The sequence below is a fragment of the Thermobia domestica genome, chromosome 10 (genome assembly GCF_964235325.1).
Source record: "Thermobia domestica chromosome 10, izTheDome1.hap1.1, whole genome shotgun sequence".
Lineage (NCBI taxonomy): Eukaryota > Metazoa > Arthropoda > Insecta > Zygentoma > Lepismatidae > Thermobia > Thermobia domestica.
The window spans coordinates 27,198,430-27,213,098 of NC_137463.1; the positions used below are offsets into that span (position 1 = coordinate 27,198,430).

At 36.0% G+C, this 14,669-nt stretch overlaps 1 non-coding gene across 1 annotated transcript; it reads left to right on the top strand.

Moving 5' to 3' along the window:
* Positions 1–424: 424 nt before the first annotated feature.
* Positions 425–496, top strand: TRNAG-UCC (transfer RNA glycine (anticodon UCC)). Its single transcript has one exon. It is a non-coding gene; the product is annotated as a tRNA-Gly (tRNA).
* Positions 497–14,669: the final 14,173 nt, after the last annotated feature.

Genomic DNA, 14,669 nt, shown 5'->3' on the forward strand with positions numbered 1-14,669 from the left:
ATCATACTGAGTTAAGTGGTAGGTTTGGTTTGGCTACACTATATGTAGTTCTCCAGATATAAGGCCTACAAGAAAATTTCTATCTGAAATATATTGGACCATTTGATCAAAAAATAGAAGCAGTTGGAGAACAGTGATCCGAAAAGGCGATCCCAGTTAACCGAGAAAAATGCTTAAGAGAAGAAAAAAGAAGATTTCATGTTGCTGCATTTACACAATTATTCTTTTAAGTTATGTGGGTCACTAATTGAATGAAAGTAAATTGAACGCCGACAGCAATAAGTGAATAAGCTATATCTGTGCTGACGTCTCAAGTTTCGAAGTACTTCCTCATTCAATGGCGATGATTTCACGGTTTAATAAATAAAAGAAAGTATTTTTCTTTGTGAGCACAAAGATAGCAATTATATTTAACAAAAGCCAAGCAATGGTGGTGTAATGGTTAGCATAGTTACCTTCCAAGCAGTTGATCCGGGTTCGATTCCCGGCCATCGCACTTTTTTTTTAAAAAAATCCATTTTTTAATATATACATCAAGTGTTTCAAAGATATTCCTCTCCCCATTGATTATGATAGTAATACGTCTTTGGCCTTTTCTTCACGCCTCCTGAAAGTCTCAATGCGACCAAACGCTTTTACTGATGAACAGGCGCGCACCCAGAAATTTTTGTTGGAGGAGTCCAATACTATAAGTACGCCTATGTAGTATTGAATGTACATTATTCTGTACCCGATAAGTAATTGTAAAATACTTTTACCTATATATTCAGAAAAAAATAGAACTAGATTGTTTTTATAAGAGAAAGAGTACAGATGAAGTGTAAAATCAAATTTTCATGCTACATGAATCATTTCCCTGTTAAACATGTATAGTTTTATTAAGAATGTGTACACCTTGTCTCAAAAAGGTTGAGCGCATTCTTTATTGCTGTTTCGAGGCAAAAATTTTCTAAGTCCAACTTCGGGTATCTTCGGGAAAAAGTATACCAGGTTCGAACCTCGAAGCCAACCTTTGCAATCGGGAAAAATCTTGCAGATGTGTTTTTCTTCTTTTAAATATAATAAGACTTATTACCATTTATATATAAAAAGCAACATTGATTGAAATACTTAATGATACAATATTTCGAAACTGTATTAATGCCAGCACATGCTTGTTTGTCATTTTGCTCTCCATACGTAATGGAATATTTAGATACGTAAACGAATCTTTCCATATGTAAAAGAATGGTGAAAGAAAGTTAAGACATAGAATATTATTCTCTCCTGAGTACTAAAATAAAAGTCAAAGTAGAACAAAAACAGCGTTTGCAGTGGATATGAATGTAATTATTATCTTAAATTCCGCTATATATCGCTAGAAGTATCATTCGTGGAGCGCTTGTGTTAGCTCAGTGGTACGCCGTTGAATTTCAAATCCTAAGGTCGAGGGTTCGGTTCCCATGTGAGCCAATGCTTTTTATGAAATTCTATTTTCCGCAATGCGTGAAAAATTATATGAAATAATTACATTAAAATACGTCAGTTGTGTATATATATAACATATAATCATTGCGAAACATAGTGATTATTAGAAATATGTTTAAAATATAACAGGTGTTCACAGTACGTTGGTATTCTATGATATGTGAATGTTAAATACAAATTAAGAAAATAATATCATCGCAATAAATAAATTATGTAGTGTATTTATTTGCAGCTATTTGTCATCGGAAGTTACTTCTGAATTTTCTCATTACAGCAAGTGATTTACGCTTTCTGAAAGGTAAAGAGACTATTCTGGTATAATCAGAAATTATTATACAAACTCCAATCTTCGTTACGGACACAAAACTCCCGATCCCCAAAACTATGTAAACAGGAAATTTACGAACACGAAGTCATGTCTAAGAGACTTATTTATACTCCAGAAAGAAGGCAGAATAGGATTTCTTTCCAAAGGATTTCAGTTCAATAATCTGCAAGGCTTTTGTATATGGATGTGGTCCCTTTCTCTCCGCCAATATATATAAAGTAAAAGCGATCGATATTAGTGTCGAATCCATAGTTCTCGTTGTTGCAGAAATTAATAATTACAACTCCGAAAGCGTTAAAGTCCAAATTTAACTCTCATCGTAAAGCTCCTTTGTGGTTAAGCGTATAGCGTACACGTTTTCGGTGTGGGAGATCCAGATTCGGCCCCCAGCGAGAGCTCATGTAGTTCGCGTTAATTAGTAGGTCTACGTCTCATATAGCCTCACTGCTGACGGGACGTTAAAATCAATTCAATTGATTCAAAACCCATTATTATGGCGGGCGATAAAGGATGAAAAATAAAATGTCTCAAGTGACTGAGATTAGTGTCAAATCCATAGTTTGAGTTCGTGACACTGTTACAAACACAATGTCATTTAATGCCAAGTTTTGGTATGAGCGACTATGCCTCCTGGATTTTGAATTTACAGGAGCAACATCAAAAGCATTGCTCACACAGCTCTAAATGTTTTGATGTATGTATACGTGTATATTTCAGCGAAACTCCGGAATGTCTGGAGCAACTTTTATCTAACATGGGAGACATATTACTTTCAATCTAAGGAAAAAAATATTGTGGAATTCAGATACCTCAAGGGATTGAAGTTGGGAAGAGTGGCATGTAAAAAATAGTGTAAAATGACTGATTGTAGAGTGTTATCCATTGTTTTCTCGGTCGTTGAGATGAGTAGTGAGGCACTCAATGGCGTTATATCCAAATTCATCCCCATCTTTACAGGATGAGGGACTTGGAGATATGATTAATAAAATGTAAAGACTTACTTAAATATTTGTCGAAGTAATAGTTTTCTGGAGTCGCGAAAGCGTTAATAATAACTTTGGAATGTAGTTTGTAACCACTTCAAGATGGGCTCTTTAATCATATCAATTTCTCACCTTAAGAAGAAATTACCATCTCAACTAGTATATGTATCAAGCTAGCCTTCGCAATCGAGAAAAAATTGTGTAGATGTGTGTTTCGTCTTTTAAATGATATACTAAATGTAAAATCAGAGATTGAGTTGGTCGATGGGTCAAATGGGTCAAGATTTATGAGTGGGTCAGTGGATCGTAGGTCAGCAAGGCGTGACCCACTGCGAAACACCATCACTGTGACTCACACTGACCCATTGACCCACCAACCCATTCTGCTCAGCGCCATCTAGATAGCATTTTCTGAACACTGGCAACTTTGTCTACGTTTTACTTTCAAGACCTCCGTTTTTCTTCTTTTTTTCATTTGGTTGTAATGAAGAAAGAAGTTCAGGCTCTTTTCGATTTTGATATTTCCAGTTGTAACAATGGCAATAGGACTTACTGCTTGGCTTTTGACATGCAGGCTATGAGTTTTTAGAGGAGCTAACTACTGGAAAAAATTGGTTTATTACAAATATAACCTCTTAAGTCAGTAGAGAGGATGGCGTGGATAATGGATCAAACTTAATGACGATGTATTTTAGTGGGTCGGAGTTGGTCACAATGGTTCAGAGTTGTTTATAGTTGGTGGTGAGTCAGAGTGGGTCATGGTGGGTGAATGGGTCACGTTGGGTGTTGAGTCATTGTGGGTCACGATGTGTAGTGGGTCAGTATTTTGTGGATCAAGGTTTCATTGACCCACACCATCTCTTGTCAACATTGCACTAAAGAGGAGAGTTTCCGAAGGTGCGCGTCAGCGATTTTCTCAAATTTTGCACATAGATAGTACCCCACCAGAAAGCAATAAATCTCGAAACGGTTCACAGTACCATCTCACAGAACTCGAGATAGAGGGATTTGTTTGATTGGCTAAATTAAGACCTCAATAATTTATCCTTCTACAAGCGAGATTTTCTTCATCGTTTCCGTGGCGAAGTCAGAAGAATATGCGGCAAGTAAACTGAAGGTTGAAGGTTCGCGCCCACCTTGGGATACTTGCTTTTTTCCCCTAGTGTTTTTTACACTCACCTGACTATAAACAAATCGAGCATATGGGCGATTTAACATATTTTGGGGGAGAAATTTTGTGGTTCGTTGGCGTTTCGTTGAGTCTCTGCCGCTGGTGGTATAATTTTCAAAACCGAAGTGGGGCCACCACGGATCGTAGCTGCGGGATCACCAACTTTTGGCGAAATGTCGCCAGTTGCGCATCGGTGGTCCACTGACGCTTACGACATGGGGGCTTGTATCTGAAAACTAAGAGAATAAAGAAGCATGGTATCCATGAAGCCCGTTGACACTAATAAAAGTCTGAAACGATGAAACAGATGTCAACACCAGAAAACATGCATTTTATAATTCCAAAGGTACCCCGTGTCGAGGAAAAAGATTTGCCCCAAGGTTCCCCGGTATTACTAAAATTTAAAAAAAATGGTAAGAGTCCCGAGTCTTTATGGTAACTTGTGCAAAATAGCGAGCGTTCAAGATGGTAATAAATCCTTCATTGAAAACTCCTTGACCACCTCTACAAATGTGAAACTGTGAAACTATCCAGAAGAGGTAAACACTTGTCTTACCATTGCAAAAGTATAGAAAATATAGAAATCCCCCGCTCATAAAACACATTTTTAAAAATGCCAGGACACGTTCTGTTTATTTTTAGTAAAGAGTTATATACTGGATTTAAGCTCTCTAAGTTGAACGGCTTGTAAGATACTCAGGTTTTCGCAAAAATTCGGACACCTACTCCCCACTAAGGATATGTGTTATAATGAAAGTGATATTGGTATGATAACTTCCCAGTTGGGATTGGGGCCTGATTATATACCAAACGTAGACAAGCTCACCAGTGTTCAGATGCTGTCTACAATGCGCAGAACAGAATGGGACGGTGGGTAGTTGGGGGTCGTTTCGTCCAAAGATATTTCGTCCAAAGGATTTTCGTCCAGAGACATTTAGCCCAAACACATTTGGTCCAGGGACATTTGGTCCAAAGGGCAATTTCTCCAAAGAACATTTTGTCCAAAAGACAATTGGTCCAAAGGACGTTTCGTCCAAAAGACATTTGGTCCAAAGGACATTCCGTCCAAAACACAATGGGCCATATGCAGAGTCCTTCTGACGTGTGATTAGTGCCATACTAAAGCGTTCGACTACATATGCTTCCTGCAGAAGTCGGGCGTTTAGCATGACGCTAATCATTTGTCAAAACGACTCTGCATAAGGCGGAATTGGTTTAAAGAACATTTCGTCCAAAGGACATTTCGTCCAAAAACCAATTGGTCCACAGGACATTTCGTCCAAAAGCCAATTGGTCCAAAGAACATTTCGTCCAAAGGATTTTTGTCCAGAGACATTTAGTCCAAACACATTTGGTCCAGGGACATTTCGTCCAAAGGACATTTCGTCCAAAACACAATTGGTGCAAAAGACAATTGGTCCAAAGGACATTTCGTCCAAAACACAATTGGTCCAAAAGATATTTGGTCCAAAGGGCATTTTGTCCAAAACACAATTGGTCCAAGGGACATTTCGTCCAGAGATGTTTAGTTCAAAGCACATTTCGTCCAAAGAACATTTGGTCCGGTAGCGCTTGGGGGTCAAGGGTTTGCTTCTATTAGAAGAGTAAAAGTGATTCATATAATATTATGACTCACAAGTAATACCTCCCAAGTGTAACACTCCGATTTAGAAAAAAAATAGGGAGGTAGATACTACACCCAAAATAAACGAATACGTGTTTTTCTGCGGAAAAGTGGTTTTAGGGGGGCAAAAGCCCCTACTCAAAATTTTGAAAGTTGACGCCCGAAAGGCAAGAAGAGGTGGACCGAAGTGAACGAAATTGTGCATAGATATTGCAGACGTAAAATGAGGGAATACGTGTTTCGTATTTTCCTGGAAAAAATGGTTACGTGGGGCACAGACCCCTCCAAACCTTTGATCACGAAATATCAAAAGTATTAATAACAGTATGTTAGATGTGTGTAAAGAACATGAAGAATTGCAACGAAACTTTGAGTAGGGACAATACGCAATAAATAAATAAATACTTTTTTTATTTTCTGCGAAAGAACGGTTTTAGGGGGCAAAAGCCCCCATCCAAAAGTTTGAAACTTGAGGCCCGAAAGGTCACAAGAAATTAACCAAAGTGAATGAAATTGTGCAGAGATATTGTAGACATAAAATGAGGGAATACTGGTTTCGTATTTTCCTGAAAAAAAAAAAAAAAAAAAAAAAGATTTGGGTGGGACACAGACCCCTACAAAACTTTGATCGTGAAACATCAAAAGTGCGAATAACAGTATGTCAGAAGTGCTTAAAGGACATGAAGAATTGGAACGACATATTGTGTAGGGACAATACGCAAAAAATAAACGAATGCGAGTTTATTTTCTGAGGAAAAACGGTCTTAGAGGACAAAATCCCCCACCAAAAATTTTGAAATTTGAGGCCTAAAAGGCAAGAAGAAGTGTACAGAATTGAATGAAACTGTGCACAGATATTGTAGACGTAAATTGAGGTAATTGGCTTTCGTATTTTCCTTTAAAAAAAACGGTTGCGTATATCACGGACCTTTTAAACTGTTGATTACGAAATGTCAAAAGTGCAAATAATTATACGTCAGAGGTTCTTAAAGAGTATGGAGAATTGCAACGAAATCTCGTATAGGGACAATTCGCAAAACAATAAACGAAACGTGTTTTAATTTGTGCGGAAAACAGTGTTGGGGCCTAGGCCTTCTCCGAAAAAAAGTAAATATTACCGTAATAACGCAGGAAGTAGTGGACCAAAGCAAACGAAATTGTGGGTAGACATTTTAGAGACCCTATGTAAAATAAGGTCTTTCGTGTTTCTGAAGTATCCCTATCCGTTTTGCTTCAAATTTGGCACATCAACAGCAAACAGGAAATTAATCGACACGTGTTTTTTTTTTTTTTTTTTATGCGGAAAAACATTGTAAGGGTTAAAGGTGCCTCCTGAAATGCTATAAAATACACTATACTGTTTGTGCTTGTTGTTGATCTGCCAAATTTGAAGAAATCAGATGGAGACACTTGTGAAACACGAAAGGCCTTATTTTACGTATCCAATATCTACATACAATTTCATTCACTTCAGTCCACTTCTTGGCTTTCGGGTTTCAACTTTCAAAACTTTGGGTGGGAGTTTTTGCACCCTATAACCCTTTTTTCGCAGAAAATAAAACACCCGTGTTCATTTATTTTTTGCATATTGTCCATACACAAAGTTTCGTTGCAATTCTTCATGTAAATTTAGGCACTTCTGACATATTGTTACTAGCACTTTTGATATTTCATGAGCAAAGGTTTGGAGTGGTCCGCGCCCCACCCAACCATTCTTTCTAGAAAAACACGAAACCCGTATTCCCTCATTTTTCGTCTACAATATTTGTGCACGATTTCATTCATTTCGGTCCACTTCTTCTTGCCTTTCGGGCGACAACTTTCAAAATTTTGGGTGGGGGCTTTTGCCCCCTAAAACCGTTTTTCCGCAGAAAATAAAAAAAACACGTATTTACTTATTTTAGGTGTAGTATTTGCCTGCCAAATTTTTATCAAAATTGGAGTGTTACACTTGGGAAGTGTTACTTGTGTAGCTTCTTATTTCTAAAGGAAATTTTGAAATAGAGATTTATTCCGCAATTTTCTTTTCGATAAAACAAATATATGTTGAGATATTCAGAAAAAACGTAAACGCCTGAACACTAAATGGCCATCTTTCTTTGCTTTCATTAATAATTTTACAAAAATACAGTTTTAGCTTCGCAGAAATACAGTTGTAGCTTCGTTGGTTAAGGAATTCACCTCCCAAAATGATAAACAACCCCTTGAAGAGCATACTCCCTCTTCATTTGCGGACAACATTGCCTCCGCATGGTCATGTGAATCTTGTTTTGGTTTGAGACTTTGCAATGGATATCTTAAATGTACTGTGCTGTACCGAGAAAATCAATATGCAAGCAAAAGTATATACAATATTTGCATAAGGAGTAACACTGAAATAAAAATACAAGACAAGTTAACAATTCTGGTTTGTCATACAACTCACTAATTATGTAGAAACGTCTGCCGAAGTTACACACTATCAATAGTCTACAAATAGAAACCAGACTTGTGGTTAACCTGAAAAGATACGTATATTCTACACGAAATGTTCCAACTTTCATCTTATATTTGTCAATCACTTTTCACAATGTTGCAGCCAAGAATGTGACTGTTTAAGAGTATTATCTTTGGACACTAAGAATATATTTCACACGTGTGTATTTTTCTATTCTCAGTATTTCTTCAAAGATACTTGACACATAATTTTTCACTTTTCTAACACTTTTCTTTGAATACCTAATATTTAACTTACTCAAATTTAAACTTCATTAATTTTAGTTACCGGTACTTATTTTAGAACTATTTCATTCACAACATGAAAATTTTAGATGTCATGATAGCAGTTATTACAGCAACATACTTCACACTACAACCTTTCCCTCATTCCTGTTGTTCGGCCATGTTGTTTTCAGGCGTTTACGTTTTTCTGAATATCTCAGCATTATTTGTTCTATCAAAATGAAAATTGCGGAATAAATCTCTATTTCAAATTTCCTTTAGAAATAAGAAGCTACTGATTCATAATGTTATATGAATCACTTTTACTCTTCTAATAGAAACAAACCCTTGACCCCCAAGCGTTACCGGACCAAATGTTCTTTGGACGAAATGTGCTTTGAACTAAACATCCCTGGACGTAATGTCCTTTGGACCAATTGTCTTTTGGACGAAATGTCCTTTGGACCAATTGTATTTTGGACGAAATGTCATTTGGACGAATTGTCCTTTGGACCAAATGTCTTTGAATTAAATGTCTCTGGACGAAATGTTCTTTGGACGAAATATCTTTGGACTAAAAGGGTGGCCACCAAGTGGGCCAGTGTGAGTCACGGTGAGTGGTGTTTCACAGAAGGTCACGTCCTTTTGACCCACGATCCACTGATCCACTCACAAATCTTGACCCATTTCACTCACTTACCAATCGACCCACTGACCCACTCCATCCATTTTAACATGTCTTGTTTCATTTAAAAGACGAAACATACATCCACATAATTCTTTCATCGATTGCGAAGGTTGGCTTAATATCATAATTGTAATGGTAATTTCTTCTTAAGGTGAGAAATTGATATGATTAAAAAGCCCATCTTGACGTGGGTACAAATTACCTTCCAAAGTTATTAGAAACGCTTTCTCACCCCGAAAACTATGAATTCGACAAATATTTAAGTAATTTTTGAGATTTTATTTTTAGCTCTCCCAGGCCATCATCTGTGAAGATGGGGATGAATTTGGATGTAACCTCCATTGGGAGCATCACTATCCATCTCAACGACCGAGAAAATTATGGATAAAACACTAAGATCAGTCGTTTTACATTATTTTTACATGTCACACCTCCCAACTTCCATAACTTCATACTACTACAATATTTTCTTCTTAGATTGAAAGTAATATATCCCCCAAGTTTGGTAAAGGTTGTCCCAGACATTCCAGAACTACGCTCTCCTTATTAGATGTGCTGGGGGATCTTACTTTTATGGAAGTTGAACTTAAACTTAAAGGTCATCAGAACTGCCCCCAATGAACTTGGCGACCACGAAAGATATGGGTTGTATAGTAACATTGGTTATTTTCAATTATTTCTACATGTCACAAATTTCACAAACTCCTTCATTGTGTTAATGAGGGCTTAACTTACATGGCATCTGAAGTTCCAATCTTTACCTAAGAGACCCCCAAAATTATAGATTCGACACTAATGTAGGTCTTTTTTTATAATTTTGATGTCAGTCCCTTTCATTCCTCCTAGGACAGCAAACGGATACTGCCACTGCTAGGACTAAATTTGGTCTTAAATGGTATTAAAATTTCTACCAATTAATTTAGCGAACAGTGCTGCATTTAGAAGTTCGGCGTCCCTACGCACTTTTGCTCTCGGCGCCCCCAATAACTACACATTTCTCCGTCCCTTGATCCCTAACTTACAAATAAAACTTAATTCGAATATGCTTAATTAGTGAATTTATTGCAGTTAAATACCACTCACTAGATGCTACAGCTACAATTACGTAACAAAAAAAAAATTGGAAACATGTTCTGAATTATTTTCAGATTTCCTACGCTATCATTAAATATATTAGAATAGTAAAAGAGGACTGCTCATGAAATAGTATATTTGCTCTCGATTTTTTTTTAACGTTTTCATACGAAAAAAATTAAAATTTTAAAGTTTGCACTCTTCAAATATGTTGCCCTCTAGGCACGGGCCTAGTTGGACTAATGGGAAATGCGGCACTGAAAACTTACGCTTCGACTCTAATATTGGTTGATTTCGATATTTTTTTGTCGCTACGTAACCACCCTGGGTGCTAATGGGAGCTTAATTGGACTTGAATTGAAAGTAGAACTGTTTACCTAAGTGACCACGAAACTATGGATTCGATACTAATATCGATCCTTTTCTAGCATTTTTGATATATATCCCGACAGTACTCTTTTCCAGATTGTAAGAAATATGGTTAAAATTTCTCTAGACATATCAGAATTATGTCAAAACACACACATACATCCACTTTCATATATATAAATACAGAGTGAGCGAGCGAGAAAGTGAAAGAGAGCGACCAAAGGCATCACCACTTCCACATTGCAAAAGCATATATCAGGTATTGAATTGAAAATCTATGTAAAGACCTTCTGCTGTGGCATGCTTCATAAGGACAATTCCAGTCTGCTCACGTGACCTTTGGGGTTCATGAATTTCTTGCGAGCGTTCCGACTTCCGGATTCTCTGTTTATACCCTCTTTTTATGCCTCGGATAATTTTTCAAGAATATCAATGACATGCTGTAATACGAATGTTCAGAAGTAACCCCTATATGACAAATAGCTGCAAATAAATACACTACATAATTTATTTATTGCGATGATATTATTTTCTTAATTTGTATTTAACATTCACATATCATAGAATACCAACGTACTGTGAACACCTGTTATATTTTAAACATATTTCTAATAATCACTATGTTCTGCAATGATTATATGTTTTATATATATACAACTGACGTATTTTAATGTAATTATTTCATATATTTTTTCACGCATTGCGGAAAATAGAATTTCATAAAAAGCATTGACTCAGATTGGAATCGAACCCTCGACCTTAGGATTTGAAATCCAACGGCGTACCACTGAGCTAACACAAGCGCTCCTCGAACAATACTTCTAGCGATATATAGCTGTATTTAAGATAATAATTACATTCATATCCACTGCAAACGCTGTTTTTGTTCTACTTTGACTTTTATTTTAGTACTCAGGAGGGCATAATATTCTATGTCTTAACTTTCTTTCACCATTCTTTTACATATGGAAAGATTCGTTTACGTATCTAAATATTCCATTACGTATGGAGAGCAAAATGACAAACAAGCATGTGCTGGCATTAATACAGTTTCGAAATATTGTATCATTAAGTATTTCAATCAATGATGCTTTTTTATATATAATTGGTAATAAGTCTTATTATATTTAAAAGAAGAAAAACACATCTGCAAGATTTTTCCCGATTGCAAAGGTTGGCTTCGAGGTTCGAACCTGGTATACTTTTTCCCGAAGATACCCGAAGTTGGACTTAGAAAATTTTTGCCTCGAAACAGCAATAAAGAATGCGCTCAACCTTTTTGAGACAAGGTGTACCAAATTTCACAAAATTAAATCCCCACGTTAAGCGGGTTTGCATATCCAGGCTCCTAACTATGAAAACATTTACGCTCAGTCCAACCTCAATCATTTCACGAATTCAACCTGTTTTACATATGTTATTAGGACATAATATCGATTGTGATTTATTCTAAAAACACTTTTATATATTGCAAGAGCTGTAACGTCCAAATATTTACTGAGAACTCATAGTCATATCGGAATAAACAAAAGCGAGTATGGAACAGTAAACTGCTTTCACAAAAGGAAAAAGATGTGTAAAAGGCATACAAAACGGTCGAGTGGTTTGGGTCGATACACTATCAATCACATGTTTGTGAGTTCAAACCCTGTAGCAAGTTGTTCCTTTTTTAAGTGTCTTCCTATTTTCATCCGGAGGCTGAAAATATTTCTTTGAGTAACTCATTGAAAACTTCTTTTGTTTCAAATTCGATTAGAACGGAACATTATATGAATTGCGAATCTTAAATCCATAGCTAAAAAAAAATGAAGTATACTCACTACTCCATTATCCTCTGATTTGTAACGAAAAACTATTTATAAACAGTGGTGACTTCAGAAAATTATCCTCGGGGGGAATTTCAATATGCGGGTGGAGGGCAAACATTGGTAGTCCACATTGAGCACGATCGAATATATGGTCCTGAAGGGGGAAATTTCTTAGCTCGAGAGGGGTCTCAAATTCTCCCTCAGATCACGTCCTGAAAGCATCATTGCTTAAAAGCTTTTCGTAACAAATATAATATTACACTTGTTTCTCGTTCTACATTTAGAATTGGTAAAATCATAACTTATAGAGGATTATAATAAAAGCATAAAAATTACAATACCAATCATGTATAAATTATCCTGTAAGTTACCAACTTTGGGCCAGATTAAAACTCAAAAATTTGTTTTCGGATTGCACTTAGAAGTAAATCCTCTCTATATAATCCTGATTGGAAAGCCATCATTTATTTGCAAGCCTGCACTCGTACAATATACATTTTCGAGATTTTGATTTTGGAAATGAAGTGTATATAATACTGAATAGTAAAAGTAGTAAAATAAAAAAATCGTATAAATATTAAATAATTAATTAATGTTTAACACTAATTAATTAATCAATATTTATACGATTTTTTATTTTACTATTTTTACTATTCAGTATTATATACACTTCATTTCCAAAATCAAAATCTCGAAAATGTATATTGTACGAGTGCAGACTTGCAAATAAATGATTATTAATCATATATATTGGTCTCTATTCGAAATTCTATTTAATCGAATCCGACAAGAACACAGACAGAAACATCGAGAACGGGTGAAAAAAGAGAGAGAGTAAAACGTTGTACCCTGCGGGGACTCGAAGCAAGTTCAAATGGTGCTTCACAAGCCGAACGCCTTAGACCACTCGGCTATGGTAGCAACTAGTGATTTCAGCAAAGGCTTCGAGTAGTAGTTCTTATTACAGAATAACATTTTCTATTGCCTAAAATTTAAACCTAATTTACTTTGATATAATATATCTATTAATTTGTTACATGAACACGTTTTCGTTACTTTGATGAATGATGTATGTTGTTGATATAGATTCCATTACACGTTCTTTCGTAAATATTATAGAAAGTATCAGGGTTATTTATGATCTTTTTTTGATCTTTTATGGAAATTGACTGGCGCATGCGCAGTACACAGACAGTTCAATTGGAAGGCGAGGAAGGAAACGCTAACACACTGTTAGAATGTTTCATCGCTATGAAGTATAAAGAACAGCTAAAATGTATTTTACGCTTGTCATTGCGTAAAGAATCACCAGGTTAATGTTTGTCCAAGTTCTCACTAATCAACTGGACTCATGAAAAATAATTAATATTGTCATTACTGCACAATATGAAGAATAAAGAACGTATATTACACCAAATTGTTTTCGAATTCGAACTTAGCTAAGGTAGGGACAATAAACAAAATGTGATTTATTCATTAGAATTGAGATAATTCAATGAAACAAGAAATTACATAATCAAAAGGAAAAATATCGTTAAAAAGACAATAATACTTTTATCCGAGATGTGAAATAGTTATTAATTAACTGAAATGAAAGTAATATTGGGCATGATATAGAGTAAGAAAAAAAAAGTAAATGTATTCTTAGAAACGTTCAAAGTAAATTCACAAATACTTTTTGAAGATATACTACTCTTCCTTTACGTTTTAACGAACTAATAAGTAAACAAGCAAAGGAAAAGAATGTAGAACGAAAGTATTGCTCTTGAAAAAATATAATAAATAAGTGAAACTTAAATAAATGTTTACACAAAAAATAACACACTAGTACTTCGTGTAGTCACCTCCAGAGTCAGTAACTTCTTGAAGTCTGGAGGGGATACTAGATACAAGTCTCGAGCAATACGACGGTGTGTCACGAAAATGTTGCCACAGTTCCATAACATGATTTTGAAGAAACGTTTGGTCTCTGTCTTCACGTCTCTCTTCCCATTCTTGCACCATGTAGGCCCACAGATGTTCAATTGGGTTCAAATCTGGGGATAGAGGGGGCTACTCAATACAAATTAACTCTGGATGTTCACTTAGCCACTCTCGTGTTTGCCGGGAAGTGTGAACAGCACTGTTGTCATGCATAAATATATATTCTTTCTGTTCGGGGAAGTTTCTTTTTAAGGACGGTAACAACGTATTTTCGAGGATATTAATGTAAACACTGCTGTTTATTCTCTCAGGCACCGCAACTAAATCTCCAGGACCAGCAGTCGTCATGTATCCCCAAAAGTGTGCTGATATTCGTCCTGAACAAGAAGTTCTGATAATATTTTGTTCAGCATACCTGGTTCCGCGCGGTCTATACAATATAACTCTGCCTTGTTGGTTAGACTTGAAAACCTTCTCGTCGGTCCAGATGACTAAGTCCCAATATGACTGAGGTTGGGTTATGTTATTCTGTGC